Below are 23096 nucleotides of genomic sequence, written 5' to 3'. Positions count from 1 at the left end.
AGGCACTGTAAAGGTTTTATAAATGTTGTCTTCTGCAAAGTCAACTGCAAACATCATAAGGCCTTTGGTAAATATGTCTACCAGACTCTTTGTTTGAGCAGAAATATTGAATTTCCCAGTATTATGATTATAAACCAGAGACGATTATTCTAGATTTTTTTTTAAAAAAAAATTGATTAATAGCCTTTCACTTTTGCCACGGGATCAAGTTTCAAATCATAGATTTAAGTGCTTGAAAATATTTGATCTGTAAATATTGCAATGGCAACAAGGAAGTCCAAACAGGAATGTTATTTACAGCTAAACATGATCAAAGTGAAACCTTAACAATAAAGGATAATATAACTTCCCTGAAATGCAGAAATTGAATGGAGTCTTTAAAGCAAGTGTGCATCAGTTATTTGTGTTACATTATAACTACTGATACAATGTAAAATATTGTCCTTTTTAATGCAGGAGAATTACAGAACATTAATATGTTAATCTATAAAATTGCTTGAGTCAATAGCCATTTCTTATTTTGACTTTAAAGCAAACAAAAAGTCACAATATCTGTAATTCAAATGCACGAGAGCCTTGTAACTATGGAACTGTGAATATTCAAACTGCTGTGATACACATGCATTATTAACAGTGTTTGACATCCTTTAAGGCCACTTCATTTCTTCTTCTTTTTTAACTTTGAATGAACTGGAGGATAAGGGGAATCTGCTGAATTTACTAAAAAGATGTTCTGAGCAAAATTGCTGTGCTGAATATATTTAACCTTTTGTTGTGTTTTTTGTCATACTTTAATGGTAGTTTTGTGCAATAAAGTCTTTCATTGTGTTTTAACCTTTTTATTATCATTTTGTTGAGTTCTAGTATTTATGTAAAGTGCCTTGAATCTCACACCAGGAGGAGGGGGGAATATAAAAATTATATAAAATAAGGAAATAAACAAATATGAAGAATTCAATAATTTACATATAAAAGTTTTCTCTCTGAATTTTCTTTCCTAATTGGTAAATTAATTATATGGTTTATGGACAGCCAACAGTATTATTTATCTCTATAATAAGTATACTTGTCTGAAAGCTATTTGCTACCACAAACTTTAGATGGGTGGGAACTAGTTTTAATAACTCGGTGATGCTGCACAGTATTCTCCACATGCTCAGATACGTTTTATCTTGCTTGTTTATTTTAAAGAACTTAAAATTTCATTAAATGTGTGTGCGCTCTTGCTAGGTTTTTCTCCCAAAACAATATGCACATAGTATGATCATAATTATATATTCATACATGCACACACATACAGAGCCTCATAAGTAAATAAAGTTAAGTTACGTACTCTTCTCCAAGGCACATCCTGTTGTTGTGTCTCAGGACAGAGGGCTGAAAGAAAGGGAAGAAGAAATATATCTGAAATAGGAGTACACTCAAATTCTGTAGCATTTCTGTAATCCATTGTTTAATGTAGAATTACCCTTTATGAAAGATCTCAATTAATTCAGAAATATGCAAAAACTATATTCAATAAAGCTTGGTGAAATAATGAATTCTGTATTTGTACAATCTGCCATAGGCATTTTCTTTGCTTTGCCTTTACTGTTTTATTCTTTGAGTAGAAAACATCTGATTTTCTATACTATGTTAACCTTTCCTTCTTAGATTAACTAGTAACTATTTTCTAAACTGAAAAAAGATGTTTTACTGCACCAAAAACACTGTTTCCTGTATAGAAAATCTTTTTTTCTGCAAAAGTTGGTGGAAGGAGAGTTGAACAAAAAATGTGTCTCGGCCAAATAATTCTTTTGCAACATTTCAGGACATTTGAATAGGGAGAGAATACTGGAAAAGAATATCTGTTTTATCCAATGGTAGAAAGAAAAGTACCATAATTATTCTTCCTCATATTTCAGGTTCAAACAGTTAAAGGTAGCTCATTATAAAATATTAGAAGCAGAAGGTTGAATTTTTGTAAGTGCAAAAAAATCAAAAGGTGGGTTTTAGCATACAACCTTGCATCCTCTCTTGTGCAGGGAACTCTTATTGTCACAATATATATTTTAAAATAAACGATATTATGTTATATATTCTGGAGACACATTCCCCCCATAGCATTTCTTAAATTATCCACTTCAGTTATATTTCTTCACACATTCTATTTGATTTAAGAAATGTAGCTAAAATATTAAAAACTTCAGGTCTCATGGAATTACTACAAATCTAATATTTTGAAGATTAAAAAACATAAGATGTGAAAATTCAATTTTCTAACAGAACTGGCTGAATAGCGTGGTACAATATTTCTTTTGGAAGCTTATTTGTTTGTAAATACTGAACAAAAATACAGTGTTGAGTTCTTTTCTCTCCCCCCCCCCCTTTCTGTTTTCTTCTTATATAAAAGTTCAAGCTTTTTTCAGGTCCATAATTAGAAAAAACATATTCTTCTTTTAATAATAATTTACAAAAGTGTTTCATTAAATAAGTTACAGAAAAAGAGCAGGGTTTGTATGCCAATGAAAGAGCAAATCTGAGAGAAAGCACAGTGAGTGAGACATCTATTAATTCCTGGTAACATATTAGCGGTGGTTCATCATCTTACTGGAAAATCCTTGATGCACTCATTTTTGGACAAAACAATCAGTCCCCAACAAAGCAATGCAGAAATATATAAGTACCAGGCTAAATTCTCCATAACTATTTGCTCCAATGTCATACCATTCATTAAAGTCTTTCCCATACTGGCTGAAAAGGTGAAAGTTCAATCTAATGGTTCATTTCATACCTGTAGCTCATTGTGTCTGCGGCTAGAATACAAAGTTTATAAGATGGCGCTGAAAACATGGGATCCATGACTAGTTCACCTTATACTACCTGTGACATGTGATAATAAAATGTTTGATGTTACACTGTCATGTTGACTCTTATTTGCAGCGAACTGCCTGATTCTTCTGCCTTTAAAATAAGACAGTTTGATTCTACATATTTGCCAAGTCTATGATGAAATGACGACAGTATGAGAAATAATCCCTAAAGTACAGACTCAGTTACATCAGTGTCTTATTGGATGTTTATATAAATTCATTCAGGTATTTTTCTGAATTAATTTACAGACATACAAAGGGACCTAGAGGCCTGATTATTCCTGCATGGCTTAAGTAAAGTGTTCTGAATAGAAGCAAAATTTATTGCAGCTTCCTACACTTCTATACAAATATATTTGAGCTGGATGTATGAAATGGGAATTACAGGTTCCACCATACCTATTTCCCCATTGAAACAAATGCAACTAGAAACAGAGAGAAATTGCAAATGTTTAAATCACACAATTTATGACACCAGCATTGTATTATCTGATTGGATAATACTTTTGTATTTTCGTAAATTGTTTTTCTGGACAAGGCATATGCAATCAATGCATCATTTTGGCCTCTTAGTTATAGAGATATCATTGTAACAAAGCAAAGAGAGAAAGGTTAACATTTGCAAACCACACATCACTGGCAGTGATAACATTTATATCAAAAATGTCATTTAAAATTAATGAAGCAAAAAGTGTGTTTCTGAAACTTTTATAAATCTACCACCTTTGCAAACTTAACCCAAACCAAGTTATTATAAAGTATCTTTTGAAAATTTCAATGCAGTACACAAAATATAGATTTTTTAAAAAAGAAAATGATGTGTATTTAAAAAATGTCTTTGCAGTTCACCTTTAAGTATAGTGACTTGATCTTGTCACTTGTCAAATATGTCAAAATGTCTCTTACTGGGTTTGTTGATCAATATCTATATGGAACACATTGAAGAGTGTATAACATGTCCTGCATTAATTCTTCAACTACATTCCTAGATTATTGGAAATAGGAGATAGTTCTAGCAAATTATTTCCCCACATTCCTTTTAAATTAAAAGCACCTGCAAGATCACATGAAGGACTAGGGGAAATTATTAAAGTGAAATACACCATGTACACTGGAGAAAAGGGGGAGTTTTCAAAGAATTGACATTCCTAACCAATTACAATTTTATCATCTAGCCATTCACCTAATCCAGTGTTTCTCACACTGTGCTCCTCTAAATGCTTTGGACTTCAGCTCCCAGAAATCCCAGCCAGCTTACCAGCTGTTAGGGATTTTGGGAGCTGAAAGTCCAAAACATTTGGAGAACGACTGACCTAATCAATTTCTATTCTATCATCTACCCATTCACTGCCTAGAACAACAGTGAACAAGATGCAGCCTAGATGCAATGTGTAACCACTAAAGGTGTTTCTGTGGTCTTTTACCTCTCCCATTGACCCCAAATACCTATTTCTTGCCCTCAAAAAATGAGCATCCAGGAGCAGTTCCTCATTTCAATAGATTGCGAAAACCTCCAGAGATTGATAATTGCCACTGGGATCTGCCAATATAGTCCATACTATTGTATACCAATATAACCTATCTTAGATTGAAGTCTCTAAATCAAACTGGATAGCAAACTAGATTATGATCTGACTTGTTTTAATATCAACATATTAGTTTTCCCCTTTAGTTCATAACATTTTGATGTAACTGGGCAATAAATTAATGGTGAATATGCTATTCATGTACACATTTCTTTTTATCTGAATAACAGCCACAGGATACTCTGGGAAACCTCAGAACTGGCCAAGTGATGAAGAAATTTCTGTCTTTCTCTTCTTTCCCCCTGAGAAAATCCATCTCTACACAACACCTATTTGTAGTTCAAGGCAGAGTGTGGCAGAGACCTTCAAGTGACAAATGGCACTAGCAGAGTGGCAGCTGTCATATTGCTGAAGAAATGCAGTGCTACAAGGACTTGAAGCCTTGTGGTGGTGAGTGGCCCCTTAGATCTCGTATTCATATTTGTTCTTTCCTTTAATAAATCATATGCTACTTGCGACAAAGGAAAATGCCATATTTACTTAACATTCACCTTTTTTTTGTCACAGAGGAACCCAGAACTCCAAAGGCTGGATATGGAGTTGGGAGGGGGGGGGGAGTATGACCAGGTGGTGGCAGCAGCAGCTTCAGGGCCCAGTGGCACCCGGAAAAAGAGGAATGCCCAGCTGGTGACCTTGTCATTCCTGATGCTAAGCCATGGATTCTGCCTCCCAGGTGGTCCTCAGGGCCTATTGTCCCAAGCTCAGCTTCATAGCGTCCCCAACTGGCCCCAACCCCCCCCCCCCCCACTTGGTTTTGAAGGCTTCTTGCATGAGGCCAACTGGGAATTGTGAAAGGCTGGCGAATCTACCAGCTTTGGTCTGAAGGAGGGGTTTGGCTTCCCAAATGGCTTCATTCATGCTGCCTGTTTCTCTGACATGCCACGCCTATGATGTTGGGCACATTACATTTAAGAGCAAATACATATCTTTAATGTGAACTTTTGGAGTTGAGGTGCTCATTACATTCTATGGTGCTAATATGATATATGCAGAGGTACCTATATAGATGGCAAATTGACTGCCTGGCTATTTCATCTTTGAATCATGCCCCTAGTCATGGAAGTCCCAAGTAGCTTGATATTATATCTTATCTTTCCCCCAGTAGCTTGATATTATAGAAGATACCATGATTTTTAGCCCCACATGGCTTAGATATGATGAGGCCATTTGGTGATGGTGGATATTAACTATGTTTACAATGGGGTAAAATCCAAAAAGGAAATGTGAATGCAGATCAACAAGGCCTTCTGATGTAAATAGTTCTGATGTCTGGTATTCAGTTCCTAGAAATGGAGGTTGCTCAGAGCTTAGCTCTCATGAGGAGGTGTACCAAGGCATGCAAATTTAAGTATCATTATTTCATCTACAAAAGCAGTAAAGTTGGTAGGAACTACAGCAGCCCATGAAGCATGGGAACAGGACAAGAGCAGCCTCCTACTAAAGAGTGGCACAAATTTTATAATCTATAATATATGCTTGAGACTTTGACCTATGACATGTTACAGTGTTCCCTCACTACTTCACGGTTCACTTTTCGCAGATTTGCTGTTTCGCGGTATTTCAATAAACTCTAAAAGAATATTATAAATCATAAAAAAATTACAATGTACTGCCTAAGGAAGGGAGGAAGGAGAAGCCAAAGGGAGAGAAAAGGAACCCAAGAGGCAACAAGAGGAGGCAGCAATTTATTAACACACAATTGGTTGATAAAGACTTAAAATAGTGTACAACTACTAAAATAATATATAATATAATATAATATAATAATATTAAAATAAATATAGTGTCCCTACTTCACGGATTTTCACTTATTGCGGGTGGTCCTGTGATAAATGAGGGAACACTGTATAGCAATAGTGTTGTCTGGTTTAAAAAAGGTCATGGTCCATTATTGCTGTCTTTTGAGGGAGAGGCTCTGCACATTAGTAAATTGGTTGCTGGCTTGAAGGTGAATAGATATAGGGGCAAGCACTGCAGAATGGTGAGGTATGTGTTTAAAATACATAACTCTAAGATGAATCACAGATTTGCATACTTATTTGAAATATGGATTTTCAGGCATTGTGAAGAGTACCTGGCAGCTGAAGATCTTGAGATGGTTGTTTGTTTGCACATAAAGACATTCCAGTTCTCTAGCACTTTAGAAATGTGGGTTTAAGGAGCCATAAATATGATATCAGCTCCTTCAGATGCATTTTTCACAATTTCAACAAAGGTTTTCATTGTCCTGATTTTGAAGGGGACAGGCAGTGGAAGCCTAAAATCGATGGGGATTTTATTTAGCCTCCAACCAGTAAAAATAACTTGTGCTTGGTTATTTTATTTGTTTTTCTCAGCTTCAGAAATGAAAAAACAGATTGTTCTGTGGCCATATTACAATCTTTTGAGCAGTGACATAAGCAAAATAATAATAATAATAATAATAATAATAATAATAATAATAATAATAACATTAAGTTTATTTATATCCCGCCTCCATCTCCCCCGAAGGGGACTCGGGGCGGCTCACAGCAAAATCAGATACAAAACAATGATAAAATAAAATATGAAACATCAAAGAACAATAATAAAAACCAATAATAATATATACACAGCAGCTGAAAAAACACAACATGGTATTAAAACATCGAATTAAAAACAATGAGGTTGCAATTAATCTTTTTGTCCATGTTAGACGTTACTAGAACTGATGATTAATACAATTGCTGGCCAGTCTTCCCCCACATGCTCAAGTTCTCAATTTGGGTTGCAATGGTTTGGGGTTACTCATGTCACTAACACTGTAAACCTTAGCTGACATGAGAGAATAATTATGGAGCATTGCCTATGAACTATTTGGTCTGCTATATTCCCCAGGAGAGTATGGTATGAGGAAGGCAACCTTAAGCACTTGGATATAACATTCCTTAGGAGAAGGGGGTCTTCAGGGTGGTTGGAGTGTAAATTCATATTGCTGAAGGGTTTTTTTAAAGCAAAGCTTGGGGGTCATGTTGGACAGCTTGGCATAGAGAAGAATTAGGTGGAGGCTTGCTACTTGCCTGTCAGGCTCACTTCAAAGGACCAGTCTGAACGCAGGTCAAAGATTGCTGCTCTCAAATCCAATCTTTATTGAAGAATACATGACTTTGGAAAAGTCGGGAATGACCTAATGTTTACATACAATCATTTTTATCACCTCTGTCGTAACGTCACACCACACGTAAATATCATCACCAAATCCCACCCCCTGTATCACATTACTCTTATTCCCACACATTCTACCAATTATAATTGTTTATACTTTCAACCCCGAGTTCCCAGGCTCTTCTATCTTCTTCTGCCAGGTGCTTCATGAGACATCCGGAATTATTTATGTTATGACTCCAAGTCCAGGGCTTGGAAATTCAGCCCTGGGACTTGGTTCCATGACATGGCGCCCCTTTTTCTCCATCCTCCTCTTCGGTGCTGCTTTCATCACAATTCTGAAATAAATCAAACAATAACTCTATGTGTCCATTTTGTCCAAAGTACCCATATACTTTTTCAGTAAACTGCGATGGAATACTGGGTGTATTTTCCCTAAACTTTTTGGCAAGGCCAATTGGAAAGTCACTTCGTTTATAACACCCTGTATTCTGAATGGTCCAATATATTTGGGGCCCAGTTTTCTCGAAGGTAGTCCCAACTTGATGTTTTGTGTACTTAACCATACTAAATCTCCTTTCTCCAATTTTTCGCCTTCCATCCTTTTTCTGTCTGCGAATGTTTTATACCTTTTGTGTGCTTCCTTTAAGGATGCAGTCACTTGACTCCAACATTCTAGCATTTGAGTTTTCCATTTCCCTGCCCCTGTTTCTTCATTCTCTGTCCATCTTGGCAATTGGGGCAGAGGCTGTATTTCATACCCGTAAACAACTTCAAAGGGGGTTTTATTTGTTGCGGAGTGTATAGCCGAATTAAAAGCTAGTTCTGCGAAGGCTAGCCATTTAGACCAGTCATTCTGTCTCATGTTTGAGTACATGAGGCTCTCCCTCATTCTGCCTCTCTATACTAAACAACTGCTGCTGCTGTTGCTGCTGTTTGGAACTGACTTTTCTGTCACTAGGGCCACTGCTGGTCTCTAACCTCTCCATCGCTAACGACCAGCTTGGGAGGAGGGTTTACACTGCTCCCGCTGCTTTGAATTCTTCGGAGCCGATCTGCAGCTGGCCGCTGTGTTGCCTAACACTGCCTACCTGTTTGACTCGTGACAGCGAGCTTTCTTCCCGAGGCGGCTCTCCATCTGGGACTGGGACGGGCTGTTTCCGAAGCCATTAACACCCAATTATCAGTGCTAGCTACTTCAAAGGCTCAAAGGCTGCAGATACTTCTACTTCTGCTGCTGCTGTTGTTAGAGACCTTCCCCCCTGGAGGCATTCTTGTTATTGCAGCTGCTATTCACCATCCGCTGGGGTTTCCTACATTGCCTATCCTCCTAAAGGACACAGGAAGCAGCGCTGTGGAGTGTACCATCTTGCTCCTTGGGACTTTCCTGGGCTTGGCCGACCTCTCCATCTGCCCCTGCCCTGTTGGAATCAACAGCTAGGGCCAGTGCCGCGTGACGAAGGGTTTTCCTGTACCTGACACCATCAAGCCTTTTCTTTTTCTTTTTTCTTTCTTTCTTTTTTATTTTATTTTATTTTATTTTATTTTATTTTTATTTTTATTTTTTATTTAGAGAGTTTAATTTTACTGGTTGAGACTGAATCAATGAGGAAGTTCTAGATAGGAATAGCTTGGATCATTTCTTCAGTGCTGCAGCCTGCCATCTATTTTATTTTATTTCTTTTTATTTTATTATTATTATTATTATTATTAATTTTTTTTTCCTCTTTTTCTTTTGAGTGTGTATATGTGTGTGTGTGTATTATAGATAGGAGTGAGAAAGTTTTTATCTAATTTCAGGGAGACTCTGATAGGAAGTAGGTTTGAGAACCTGGTACTTAGGTCATAGGAAGTGATCACATAGGATTCGAGAGTTCTTGAGTTTTATTGATTGGTAAATTGATGGTCCCAGAATGTGAATGAAGGTATGTGTATGTTGAGCTGAAAGAGATAGTAGAAACGAGGGGTAATTTTGAAAGATTAGAGAGGTATATTATAGGAAGGTTTTTGAAAGGTAATAGGAATGAGTTGGCAGGAAACATCGAGGGAAAACGAACTCTTTTTCCTATGTGATCTACTGGGAAAATCGTTCAGTACTGTTTTACAACAGTTGGAGACACTGAACAAGAAAATTGACCATCTTTTCAAAGGAATTTCCCTAATGGTGAAGAATCCTTCTCCTATAGACATTATACAAACTGTACCAACCAGCTTTATTAATATTAATGAGGAATTAAATGCTCTGGAAAGCCAGGGAAGAAAAAAGCTAGAGGAGCAGAAGGAAGGCAATAGGTCAGGCTTGGAAGGGGCCAGGGATGGGGTGGAGTCTTTATCTGGGGAAGAGAGTCAGAGTCAGGGGAGGGACGGCCGGAAGGAAACTAATAGAGTCTCTCAGAGGACAAACAACACGCTGTCCCCAGAACTGTTTGGACACTCCCTGGACACTTACTGCAATTCCCAACATCTGTTGCGAACTAATAAGGTGGCAGTGGAAGTGCAAGACTCACTATTGAACAGAGGAAGATGGACATCTAAGCGAGCGGTCCGGACATCTCTCTCACAAATTCTATCTTTAAGCTGGTCGAAAGTGAAGATCAAGACTATCGACTGGCTTCGTAGAGACTATCAGTCCTGGAGCCGCTCCATTTGTCTTCTCATTGGATTGGAAGACAGAACACTGATGGAGGAATTGTTTTTGTATAGGCCCAAACTTCAACAGTGGGGCATTACTCTCAGGAGGGTACTAGTAGACCCATTGATTCGCCCCCTGGACATCAGGCGGAATCTTGGTAGACAAGATCCCCCAGGTTTAGGCCATGTCTATGTTACCTCTCAGTCCCGTTCTCAGACATCATTAGTGCCTAGCCCCCTTCCCACGCTAGATGATGATCTGTTAGATGACTCCTTTCCTCCTACACCAGCGGAGATAGGCCCCTCCTTTAAACAACCAAGTATTGCTGATGATTTTCTATCTCAGGACAGCTGACTATCCCCTTCAATGGGCAACCTCAATCAGTCATCTCTCCAGGGGGGAGAGGGTTTCCACGGGCAGGGTCTCATTGAGGTGGTTTGGGGGAGAAGGAAGAACGGTCACTTTCGACCCAGGGAGAAGCGCAACAGAGTTTTTGCGACCCTGGAGAGGAATAGGTGTGGTAGTCTTCAGGACAGACCTCCCAGCCTTAAGGTCCTGCTTTTGAACGCCAGATCCGTCAACGGTAAAACAGCTGTTATCCAGGATTTGATCCTGGATGAGGGGGCGGATCTGGCATGCATCACCGAGACGTGGTTGGACGAGCAGGGTGGTGTGAATCTCACTCAGCTGTGCCCACCAGGTTTCGGGGTGCATCAGCAGGCCAGGGCTGGGGGGCGGGGAGGAGGAGTCGCGGTGATCTTTCGGCAGTCCATCGCCCTGATCAGATGCGCCGTTCCGCAGTCTTCGAGGTTTGAGTGTGTCTTCCTGAAGGTGGGAGCCCGAGACAGCTTGGGGATTCTGCTGGTGTACCGTCCACCCCGCGACCCAGCAGTCTCTCTGTCCGAGCTAGCAGAAGTGGTCTCCAATTCGGCCCTGGTCTCCCAACAACTCATAGTTTTGGGGGACTTTAATATTCATGCCGAGACCTCTTTGACAGGTGCAGCTCAGGATTTCATGGTTGCCATGACGACCATGGGGCTGACTCAAGTTATATCTGGGCCCACACATCAGGCGGGACACACGCTGGACCTCGTCTTCATTGTGGACGGTGGGACAGTCAGAGTGGAAGAGCAAAATATTCTTCCATTGTCATGGTCTGACCATCATCTGATCTGTTTGAGTTTCGCCGTGTCTTCTAACCTCCGCAGGGGTGGTGGACCCATTAAGATGTGTCTGACCAAACACGGGCTAAAGCCGCTATTAAGGCTTACTCCGTGGCTCTGCGAGCAGCCAGGAAAGCTTTCACGACTGCCCGCATAGCGTCTGCGGCCAACAGGCCATCGGAGTTGTTCCGAGTTGTTGGGGAGCTCCTGAGGCCTCCTGAGACCCAGGGGCTTCCTGATGACTTGGCAACTAGGTGCAGCGATTTTGCGCACCACTTTGCAGGCAAAGTTGCTCAGATACGCCATGAGTTGGACTCCAGCTTAATTGTAGTTCCAGCGGAGGTAACCGAGGCACCTGTCTGTCCGATTTTGTGGGATTCTTTCCGGCTTGTTCTTCCGGATGACGTGGGGGGGATTCTTGGGTCTGTGAGGGCGACCACTTGTGCTCTGGATCCTTGTCCCTCTTGGCTGGTTAAGCAGGCCAAAGAGGGGTTGTTGGATTGGTTTGTGGCTATAATAAATGCCTCCCTGGGTCAGGGGTCATTTCCATCTTGTTTTAAGCAAGCGGTGGTAAAACCGTTACTAAAAAAGACCTCGCTAGACCCATCTGTATGTAACAACTACAGACCAATTTCCAACCTCCCGTTTTTGGGCAAGGTTCTGGAGCGGGTGGTGGCCACGCAGCTCCAGGAGTTCCTCGATGACACTGATTTTCTGGACCGCTCGCAGTCTGGCTTCAGGCCTGGGCACAGCACTGAGACGGCTTTGGTCGCCTTGGTGGATGACCTCCGCAGGGAACTGGACAGGGGGAGTGTGACCCTGCTGGTTCTCCTGGACATCTCAGCGGCTTTCGATACCATCGACCATGGTATCCTTCTGGGGAGGCTCTCCGGGATGGGACTCGGTGGCACTGTTTTGCAGTGGCTCCAGTCCTTCCTGGAGGGCCGTTCCCAGATGGTGAAGCTGGGGGATACCTGCTCGGACCCCTGGCCTTTGACCTGTGGGGTCCCGCAAGGGTCTATTTTATCCCCCATGCTTTTTAACATCTACATGAAACCGCTGGGAGAGGTCATCCGGAGTTTTGGAGGGTGTTGCCATCTCTACGCAGATGACACACAAATCCACTACTCGTTCCCACCTGACTCCAAGGAAGCTCCTTGGGTGCTGAACCAGTGCCTGGCCGCTGTGGCGGACTGGATGAGGAGGAACAAGCTGAGGATCAATCCTGACAAGACAGAGGCCCTCCTGGTCAGTCGCTCGTCGGATCGGGGTATTGGGTGGCAACCTGTGCTGGACGGGGTTGCACTCCCCCTGAAATCACAGGTCCGCAGTTTGGGGGTCCTCCTGGACTCAGCGCTGACGCTTGAAGCGCAGGTGTCGGCGGTGGCCGGGAGGGCTTTTGCACAACTCAAACTTGTGCGCCAACTGCGACCATACCTCGTGAAGTCTGACTTGACCACGGTGGTGCATGCATTAGTTACCTCTAGACTGGACTACTGTAATGCGCTCTACGTGGGGCTTCCCTTGAAGACGGCCCGGAAGTTACAGCTGGTCCAACGTTCGGCCGCCAGACTAATAACGGGGGCGAGTTACAGGGAGAGATCTACTCCCCTGTTTAAGGATCTCCACTGGCTGCCGTTCATCTTCCGGTCCCAATTCAAGGTGCTTGGAAATTCAGCCCTGGGACTTGGTTCCATGACACTTGCCTATTGCTGATTAATGCCAATGAACCATTTTGGTGAAGGGGATTCTTTGTCTGCATCTTGAGTTTCACAGTTCTCAGTGGAAGAAGATTAAATATTAGTTTTGACTTGTCTGGACCCCTTCTTTGAGTCATGGGACCTCCCTGCAAAGACAGGGTAGGCCATAGGGTGCTGAGGTGACCTATCCAGAATATGGGAGAAAGAGGGGGAAAAAGTACCATTACCCCCCCCCACAAGATTTCATACCATTAATTAACAATTAATATGGAGGTTTTTAATTCAACATATACTTGTGTCTGTCTGTTTCTTCCAAATGGTTGGACAAAAATGAATGTTTGCACATTTAAGCACATGTGTAAAGAAAATTTGATGACTAGTTTTATGGACTTGGCAAATGGAACCCATGAAATCTGTGTCTATCAAATGAAAAAATATCATACCTAATGTCATCCTTTCTTCCAAAACTGTCAATATAGAATATATATATATAGGGCTTGGAAGGAAAAGACTCTCAGCTGAGTACTTGTCTCCTAGATTTGTACTGGATTGTATTTTTTAAGCACAGCTCTGTTTGCCATTAGTTTCTTGTTCTCTTTTGTGGAACATTAGACTCCATCTGTCAAGAAATCTTATGAAAGTCCTTCCATCATCGTACAAGCAATAATGCACATTAAAAGAAAAGACCTAAAATTTCACACATTTTAGAGAAGCTAATACTTGCAACTTTGGAAGCAGATGGATTTGTCTTGTACTGCTATGCAATGAAATATGCAGCTTTTGGCAAAACAGCAGACAAAGCAATCTAACATGTGAAAGGCCAATCCAAATTCAGTTTATGAACTCAGTATAATTCTTGCTGAGTTATATTTTTGTCTAACACTCACAATGTTTTTTTAAGACATTGAGGCAAGAGAAAAAAATAATGGACTTTATTCCATCAGATATCACTTGTTCATAATAACTTTCAAAATGGAAAAAAATCCCAATAACATTAGGCTTATGATCCAGAGAACTGTGTTATTGCTTCTGTACATCCAAAGATGTTTTAGAATTGTCATTCACAAAACAGTTTTCTATGCTACATAACAAACCACTTTTGCAATTCATCAGGAGGACTTTGTGATTTGGCACTGAAAAGTCACGTTTGCTGCTAAAAGCTAAAAACAAAACAAAAACTAAATGAACAAAAACATGTGCCTAAGACCTGAGATGTGCCTCTGTTAGCACACCAGACCCTGGTCCATATCTAAGAGTGGAGAAGACATTAATTAGATTTGTCAGTCTGGAAATGGGAAGGAAAGGGATGCTGGCGGGAAATGGAGAAACTCGATGAGGATGACAGATTTCCATGTCCCTAGTAACACCGGTAGATCAGATGAATGAAAAGAAGTCTTCTTGTGACAGACTCTAATAACTAGCTGGCTCTAGGCTTAGGGCAAGACACATGATTGGGGACCCTCTCTAAATTTAGCAACACACACTGCAACCACTCTGGGTTGTTGAGACAGGAACATTTATTTTGTAATGTATTGTTTGTTTTTCTACTATCTAGACCCTAGGGATTTTATTCACCCACACCTGTCTCTTCTCAGCCCCACTAATAACTTTAATGACTGGAACAATAAACCTAGCAATTAGTTAGGCTGTAAAAGCTGAAAATGCTTAAACATGTACATTTCTAAGGATCCCGAGAACAATGCACATAGCTATACAGACTCTTCTATTTGTAGATCCAAAGGACATGTTTTTGGGAAGCATTTAACATACATATAAGCATTGTAAATATGCATTTGGATGCCATTCGAGCTGTTGCTAAGCAATGTACAATATTTACTCTCAGAAGTACTAGAACTGAAGTATTGGTACTGAGAAGAAAAAAAGAGAGAGCTCATATCAAAATTAAACCTCTCTTGAAAATACACTCAATTACTATCAAAGGGCTTAAAGTATTTAACCTTTAAAGTAAGAGTGTTTGCCTGGTATTGATTTATCAGGAATTACAAGCTAAGAAAACATGCTGTGTTTCAGTTTGTTGATTACCTTCAAGGATATTCTTTACAAAGGCCATCTAACTGGGGAATACTTAATTCCTTGGAACAGCTTGTCAATTATAGGCAAATATACACAGTGAAATAAAACAAGGGGGACTAGGGAAAAGTTAACTAGAGAGTTATTTTGAATATCAAATTCTTTTTAACAGAGCTGAGCATAAAAATGAGATGCTGCACTAAAAGCATACTTTACATATTTTTTGAATTAATGGAAGACATCCAGAAGGAATTTATTTTATAGGATGCATTTATGGTGCTTCCATTCAATAATAAATGTACCTGCACAAAATGCAGTTTTTAAAATATTAGTGTTAATACATATATACTTTACTTTGAACAAGACAAACATTAACATTCAAAACTGATGCTGTTCAGTCTTTCCGGCCTCTTGCTCTCCAGATACTTAGATTGCAAGTCCCATCATCCTCAGACAGCAGGGAATGTAATGGACAAAGACAAATCAACCCACCTTTTCGGTAAGAGTTCTTCTATTACTGCCAATCTCAAACAATGGGGAACCCAGAAATAGTTCCATGAATGAATTCAAGGTCAGCCCTGGCCTCTGTCTCTGGCATCCTCCAGGCACCCCAAAACCATTAGCATAATTGCAGGCATATAATTTCATCATTCCCTTCATCCCATACATTTTTTAAAACAGGATGAGCTATGATTGTAGTAATGTGAACCAAATAATTGATTTCCACCTTTCTCTTTCCTTATACTACTGTCAGAAGTAAAATGTGTGGTAGAATCTGGGACCCAAATTGTGGGAACCCTACAAGCACTGCAGTTCCTAAAATTCACTATTGCATCATGTTCTTGGCAAGAATAACCTGATGAAACCTTTAAATGAACAATCTTTGCAAAATCTATTCTACCTACTATTTTTAAAGTAGAAAGGTTGTGACAATAGAAATAATAAAGGAGAATTTCCCTTTTGGTTCCCATTGCTGCTTTTGTTTTTGGTCCTACTTTCAAAAAACATGTAAAGAATGAAAATGTGGCAATATGTATTGGGCCAGGAAGCGGCGGGGGTGTCGGGAGGCATTCTATGGATAATATGGACCACTTAAATGACTAATGGATGAGTCTAGAGAAAACCAAGTCCAAACTACCACTAGAAGTCAACTGAGGCTGCCATACTTTGGACATATCATGGGAAGATGTGACTCACTGGAAAAGTGACAAAACCCATCAACATTATTGCGTCACTTTATTTTCTTCACTTTAATGATCTTCAGGGGGAGAAGAAGCCTAAAGTGGGTTACAGATGAGCTTGGTTGTCCTGCCCTGATCTCCTTCTCAGTTACCCCTGGGTGAAACACCCAAACTCTGAGTGCCATCCACCAGTATACCCAGGCACACAGCCAACCATCCCCATAATCTACAGGAGAGGTTTCTTTCACCAAATTGGCACCTATGAGGGCTTACCATCACTGTCCCTTCCATCATATGCAGTGCTAGTCATGGATTAGACACAAGTGTCAAGCCAACGACCCCCCCCCCAGTATATTTATTTATTTATTTATTACATCACTTCTACCCCGCCCTTCTCACCCATCGGGGGACTCAGGGCGGCTATATCAAACAAAGACAATTTTTTCTTTATCTGAAAGAGCAAACCCATTGGCTCTATACTAGGCTTGTGAATGGATTTGTTTTGGCTGTTTGATATGGCTTATTTGGTTTGTCAGACTCCTGTAGTGCCACCATGTTTTTCCGATCAAGACAGACCACGTGGCTGCTGGACACAGCTACCTTCTGTTGTATTTGGGATCACGTGGTGTGTGGAGATACTGCCACATTCTCTCATGGGGCATCCCTGTGACCCCTGCCTGTTGGGCCAATCAGAATAGAAGAAAGCCACAATGTGTCTTACACAAGCTGTGTCTATATAATGGGGTGAGCAACTCCATTGCTCTGTTGCATCCTGGTTCTAGAGAAAGGTGCTTTGCCGCTCGCTCGCTTGCAGGTTAGCTTTTAACTTGGCTCATTGAATCTAATTTTATTTTTTGATTTTCCTAGGTTTTTCGAGATTATTTTCTTGATTTATTATTTAGGGACTGGGAGTTGGAAAGTACGGGTGGGTGCGTGCATGGTGGTGATTTGTGGATGGGTGTGCTTTTCTTTTAGGGTGGCTCTGAGCTTTGAGTCACTCTTTAGCCTTTACTAAAGTGGCCTTTAGCTTCTTCTCTTCATTCTCCTCCCACCTATCTTTCAGAAAATACTTTGAAAAGATTATGGTTATTAATAATTATAAGAATTCTATAATTATAATAATTATAAGAATTCTAGCAAACAGCAAAGGCTCATTCTCAGAAAACTACCTAGCTACCTACCTACCTAAACTTACTACCAACAGTAATTTCTTTCCTTTGCAATCTCAGTACAAGTTCTCTTTGTTGTTTTATTATATTTCTCTTTGTGCTCTCTGCCTTCTTAATTTCATTTAATAATGATAATTTGACTGTTGCCAACTAACAATAATAAAACTATTGGGCTTCTGTGGAAATTTCGCTAAGCCAACAGAACCCATCGTCTCTCTTTAACTCCAACCTCCATTGTAAAAGGACATAAAAGATTAATGTTATTGTACTACTCATAAGAATTGTACCACCAAAAAACACCACCAACCGAAGTCCTATCAGCCTTCTTCTGCCTTCTTAATTTCATTTAATAATAATAATTTGGCTGCATCTAGCCACAGCCACCAGCCCCAGTCCCCATCTTCTCAAGTTGCCAGCTGCCTGCCTGCCTGAGTCATCTTTCTCCCCTTATCCCTGAGCAATTTCATTGCCCTTTTTTGGGGTCGCTGCTGCATTGCCTTTCTGAATCAGTGAAGCTGATGACCTGCTCTGAACAACTAAGACAAAATAATATTATATGCTCCAAAAACATTGGGTTTTTCCCCCAAACATGGCTATATACATTTTGATTTTTTTTTCCAGTGGATCTTACAGAAGTGGTTTTCTAATAAGGGGACAAGCTGCTTACTTGCTTGTGAATAGTGGGCTGCTGACCTCTTCCAGCATGTTGACTGGAATTTTATTTCTAGAAAGACAAGAATTTCCTAGAAATCAGGGGATGACCCAAACATTATAAAACTTGGGCGAATAGTGGTAGATGTGTTCTTCAAGTGTGATTACTTTCATCCCGATAGCTCTAAAATGATGGGAAGGGGAACCTGTGAAGCCCCCCTATTGCCACCAGTGGGCCAAATCTTATCGCATTTTTTGCTTGCGGTCCAAAGATAGCTATTCAGACGCCTACCCGTTTTCAGGAGGTGCATGAAAACAGATCCATGGGCCCACCAAAATTTAGATAGCAGAAATGGATTGTGATTTAGCTGCACAAGCCTATTCTATACAGCTGAGGATGTGGCAACAAAGCACCCCTGCCCAGTTGACAGGGCATTTACAATTTATATTCCTCAGATCTCTCTCACGTCACCCAATATGATAAAATAAATTAGTGGACAAGACCAATATACCTCTGGGTTAGACTGATAACAAATAAAAACAGTAGCACTTGAGCGAGAGTTCCTTCTCACTAAGTAGGTATGAGTGTCCAGAAGAAAAAATATAGGATTGGAAATTTCATGCCAGGCTCAGAGAAATGCTTATATTGTGTCTAATCCAGAATGACACTAGTTTGTTTACTTTGATATATAAATAGGACTAAATACAATATAGGTAAAGGTTGGAGCCTCCGGTGGCATAGTGTGTTAAAGCTTTGAGCTGCTGAACTTGCAGACAAAAAGGTCCCAGGTTCAAATCCGGGGAGCAGAGTGAGCTCCCACTGTTAGCTCCAGCTTCTGCCAACCTAGCAGTTCGAAAACATGCAAATGTGAGTAGATCAATAGGTACCACTCTGGCGGGAAGGTAACAGCGTTCCATGCAGTCATGCCGGCCACATGACCTTGGAGGTGTCTAAGGACAACGGCGGCTCTTCGGCTTAGAAATGGAGATGAGCACCAACCCCCAGAGTCAGACATGACTGGACTTAACATCAGGGGAAACCTTTACTTTTACCGAAAGGTTAAAAAGATAAAGGTTTTCCCCTGACATTAGGTCTAGTTGTGTCTGACTCTCGGGTTGGTGCCCATCTCCATTTCTAAGCCGAAGAGCCGGCATTATCTGTAGACACTTCCAAGGTCATGTGGCCAGCATGACTACATGGAGCACTGTTACTTTCCCACTGGAGTGGTACCTATTGATCAACTCACATTTGCATGTTTTTGAACTGCAAAGCTGGCAAATGCTGGGGCTAACTGCGGGAGTTCACCCAGCTGCCCATATTCAAGTTCAGCAAGTTCAGCAGCTCAGCGGTTTAACCCACTGCACCACTGGGGGCTTCAAATACAATATAGTAATTATAAAAACATATTTTACATTCTGGCCCTATTACTATAGGAAATTCTATTTCAGAGTGGCATTTCTTATGCTAACAATCAATTTATCCTTAAACCAAAACTGTACATTGCAATATGTCATTTTAAAAGAATTTCTGGAGAAATCTTTTGACATTATTTGAAATATTTTTTAGAAACATAAAAATAATGGAATTTCCAAACCTGTTTAAAACTGCATGCTCTAAGTTTTCTGTAAAGTGACTACAACAATTAGCCAATTCATTTGAAGACACTCTAAAAATCTAATTATTTTATGGATATGTTTCAACTACTTGTGAAAAGCAAAAGTGAGAAATCTAGGGCACAGTTTCTTCTTTTTGTGGAGACTTTTTCAAGTGTACAGAATAAGTGCCCTCAGAAATCTTATTAGCATAGCTGGCTGATATGTTATTAGAAAGGTTCCAGGCTCAATACAGAAGTTATAAACAAACAAACAAACAAACAAAAAACATGAGGATTGTTTTACTAAATACTCAGCTGCAGACATTATGGAACGTGCACCCTCTTGTGCCCAATGCAATTTTAAAAAACAACAACTATCAAGATGGTTTTACAAAATTAATATTCAGTATTTTATTTTTATTTTCATTCAGAGTCAATTGTCTTCCAATTTGTGAAGCAACGAACAGAAAGGTTTAATTAACATTCCCTTCCATACAGTATTCTGGGAACATACTTCATGCCTCTTGCAATATTGCTGCAAGCCAGCACTGTAACCGAAGATAGCAGCTAAGTTAACTTACAGTGACAGTAGTGTTGGAATTATGGGCTGACTAATATTAGCTTATAAAAGAACATCACCAGCTCTCAGTTCTGCAAGAATATGAATATATATAAGTGGTCTGTATTAGTTCTGGCAGAGGAATCTCACCCCTAGGCAACAGAGTGGCAATGGCACAATATTATAAGTTCAACTATATATACAATAGCATATTACCTTGTGCCGTCAACAAATTACATGGGCGGGAAGGTAGTCTTTGCATTTTATTCTTCCTCATTTTAACGAGGGCTAATCTTGTCAGAGCAAGTCATATAATATACAGCATTAAGTAAGGCATATCTCTACTCACAACATAGCTATCTCTATGGATCTGCTGGAGGGGATTTATTTTCTTTCCTTTGCTACTCCTAGGAATGTTTATGTTGTGTTTGTCCTTTATGTGAACCTCATGTTGCCTTCCTAAAGAAAGCACACATGGAAATTCAAATGCTTATGAAATGTAAGCCAAACATAGATTCATGAGCATTACTGATCTTATTGGACTGTTATCTAATTTCTCATAAACCCAGAAAGAGCAGGAGAGAGAAAACGACTGAGATAGAGGGTAAAAGGAGAAATCAGGTAACCGTCCAGTATCTGTACTGGGAGTTACATGACATGGCTTTAAAGATACAGTCCTGGTAATGTCACAGGGAACAGTAAAAGGGGAAGAAAATGGGGGTTAATTTGGGTGAAACAGGTAAAATTTGTCATAAGATTTCAGCAATGAAGAGTTGAAAACCAGTGTGGTGTAGCGATTTGAATGGAGGGATTAAGACACAGAGAGACTGGAGTTTGAATCATCATTCAGCCGTGGAAACCACTGGGGGACCTGGGACAAGTTAAACTCTCTCAGCTTTAGAGAAAGGCAAGGAGAATCCCCCACTAAACAACTTCTGCCCAGAACACCCTTATGGTCACCGTAAGTCAGAAATCATTTGAAGGCAAATAACACTAACAACAATAAATGACAAGTCCCTCCCTTTTCAAATTGTGATTTGTTGGTGAATTTTCAGGCATCGTTTTTCAGCACTGTATGCCAACATTGAGAGATGGCAGCCATTTATAGCTTGGGTGATAATAGATTCAATCTTCCCAAACCACAAGGGTTTCAGCATATATATTGGAAAGATTTATTACAGGATCCTTCATACTTTACATTTTGGAAAACAAAGATTCAAGCTCAGTTACAGGAAAAGAAGAGAAGACACAATGACAGACTAATAAAATTGATGGTATTTTGTAAAAGTTTGCATCTGAATAAATTCTTTTTCTTGTATGGTAGCTATTTATATTTATCATAATAAATTATGTTTTCTCTATATTTGTGAGGCAAGATGCTATGCAGATGGAAGCAATGTTGCTAGTAGGGTTTCTCCTGTCTGACAGTCTTTCATGAGGAAACTAGACTCAATTTGCCAAAAAGCTACTGGACAGCAGAAATAACAGAAGATGACACTGGTAGAATATATATTTAAAGACAATGGTAGTGTCACCATAGTTAACACTTGCTGAGTACTGTGCAGAAAAAACACGGTGAGCTTCCTTTTCAGTATCTTTTGCCACAAAAATGCTATGATGAGACTGTTAATGTGCGATGTGTGTATTGATAGTGTTTAAATGCAATCATCCAGAATGTACCATAGTGTGGAAAGAGTTAATTGCCAAGAAGCTATGATGACCTTGATGTGTGGCTGGAACTAGGGAGTATCTAGACACAAGTGTTTGTGCATACCGATTTCGTCAGTTCAGTTGAGTTCTGTCTGCCTAGAGTTCGAGTCAAGTTCTGTTGGAGAACAGAACAGTCCTGTGTTCGTCTGTCGTCTGCAAGTCTGTTTGTGTTGATTATTGCTGCATATAGTAAAACTTTGTCAATAGTTTTACCAACGTCTCTGAGTGTCTCTGAGTGTCTCTTCGTTCTGTGCTCCACTGCTTCCATCCAACTACTGCTGTGCTGCAAATACTCTGACAGAGACAATCCAAAGGTTTAAAAGATAAAATGCAAGAAGGTAAAGCTCCCAGATCAGATGGCACTCATAAAGCTACTGGGATAGAGCTCAGACAATGACAAGTAGTGCTGTGGCTGAAGACACAAGTGGACTCAAGCCAAAGACATTTAGTTATTGATGTGTTCAGAGAGAAAAAAAAGTCTGAAGCTAAACAACACTTGTTACAAGCACATAGAATATGAAAGGTGTGAATCAAGGAAAGATAGCAATGAAGGAAATGGAATAGATTAATATTACAATACTTGAGGTAAGCAAGCTGAAGTAAATTGGAATGGTTATTCTGAGTCAAATATAATTGGCCCTCCAATTTTGTTGGGGTTAGGGGTGCAGGAGGTCATTCATGACTACCTTCTCTCCTCCCTCTTGTCCCATCCCCTTCTTCTCTCACACCCATGCCCTCTTCCCATTTCATTCCCTTCCTACTTCCATCCATGTGTAAGCGAACAAGGGAATTTCTGTATAGCCACCCCCAGACACTCCATCATTTTTTATTTCCTCCCAGCAAAACCCGTGTTATTGAAGTCCCAATTTAAAAATGCAAGGTAGCAGTAAAAGGATGTTAAGTACAGTATTCCACAAATATCAAGTGAGAAAATGGTTGAGCCACAAATTTGGAGGGCCAAATGTAATTACAAAGTTGTGCATATTGTTTTGTATAGACTGTTTTGTTCATCCTTTTTCGATGTGTATGTGTGTGTTTGTGTGCTTGAAATGTTCTGTAAGCCTTAGAAACATGTAAAGAGGTGTGCTTTTCTTTGCAATGAATCTAAGGAAGTGTGAAAAGGGCACTTTAATCAATATCATTA

The 23096-nt window shown here is 40.0% G+C and overlaps 1 protein-coding gene across 44 annotated transcripts in view; it reads right to left on the bottom strand.

The window, feature by feature from the left end:
* ptprd (protein tyrosine phosphatase receptor type D) overlaps positions 1-23096 on the bottom strand; it is a 1517053-nt gene that overhangs the window by 978894 nt on the left and 515063 nt on the right. For all 44 annotated transcript variants that reach the window (XM_062974169.1, XM_062974170.1, XM_062974173.1 and 41 more), the window contains exon 6: positions 1334-1377. The gene's annotated coding sequence lies outside the window, so the exon portion shown is untranslated. The remainder of the gene's footprint in view (positions 1-1333; positions 1378-23096) is intronic.

Source organism: Anolis carolinensis, chromosome 2 (genome assembly GCF_035594765.1).
Source record: "Anolis carolinensis isolate JA03-04 chromosome 2, rAnoCar3.1.pri, whole genome shotgun sequence".
NCBI classification, from domain to species: Eukaryota; Metazoa; Chordata; class Lepidosauria; order Squamata; family Dactyloidae; genus Anolis; species Anolis carolinensis.
The sequence above is the reverse complement of the archived record's forward strand: the minus strand, read 5'-3'. Positions and strand labels throughout refer to the sequence as shown.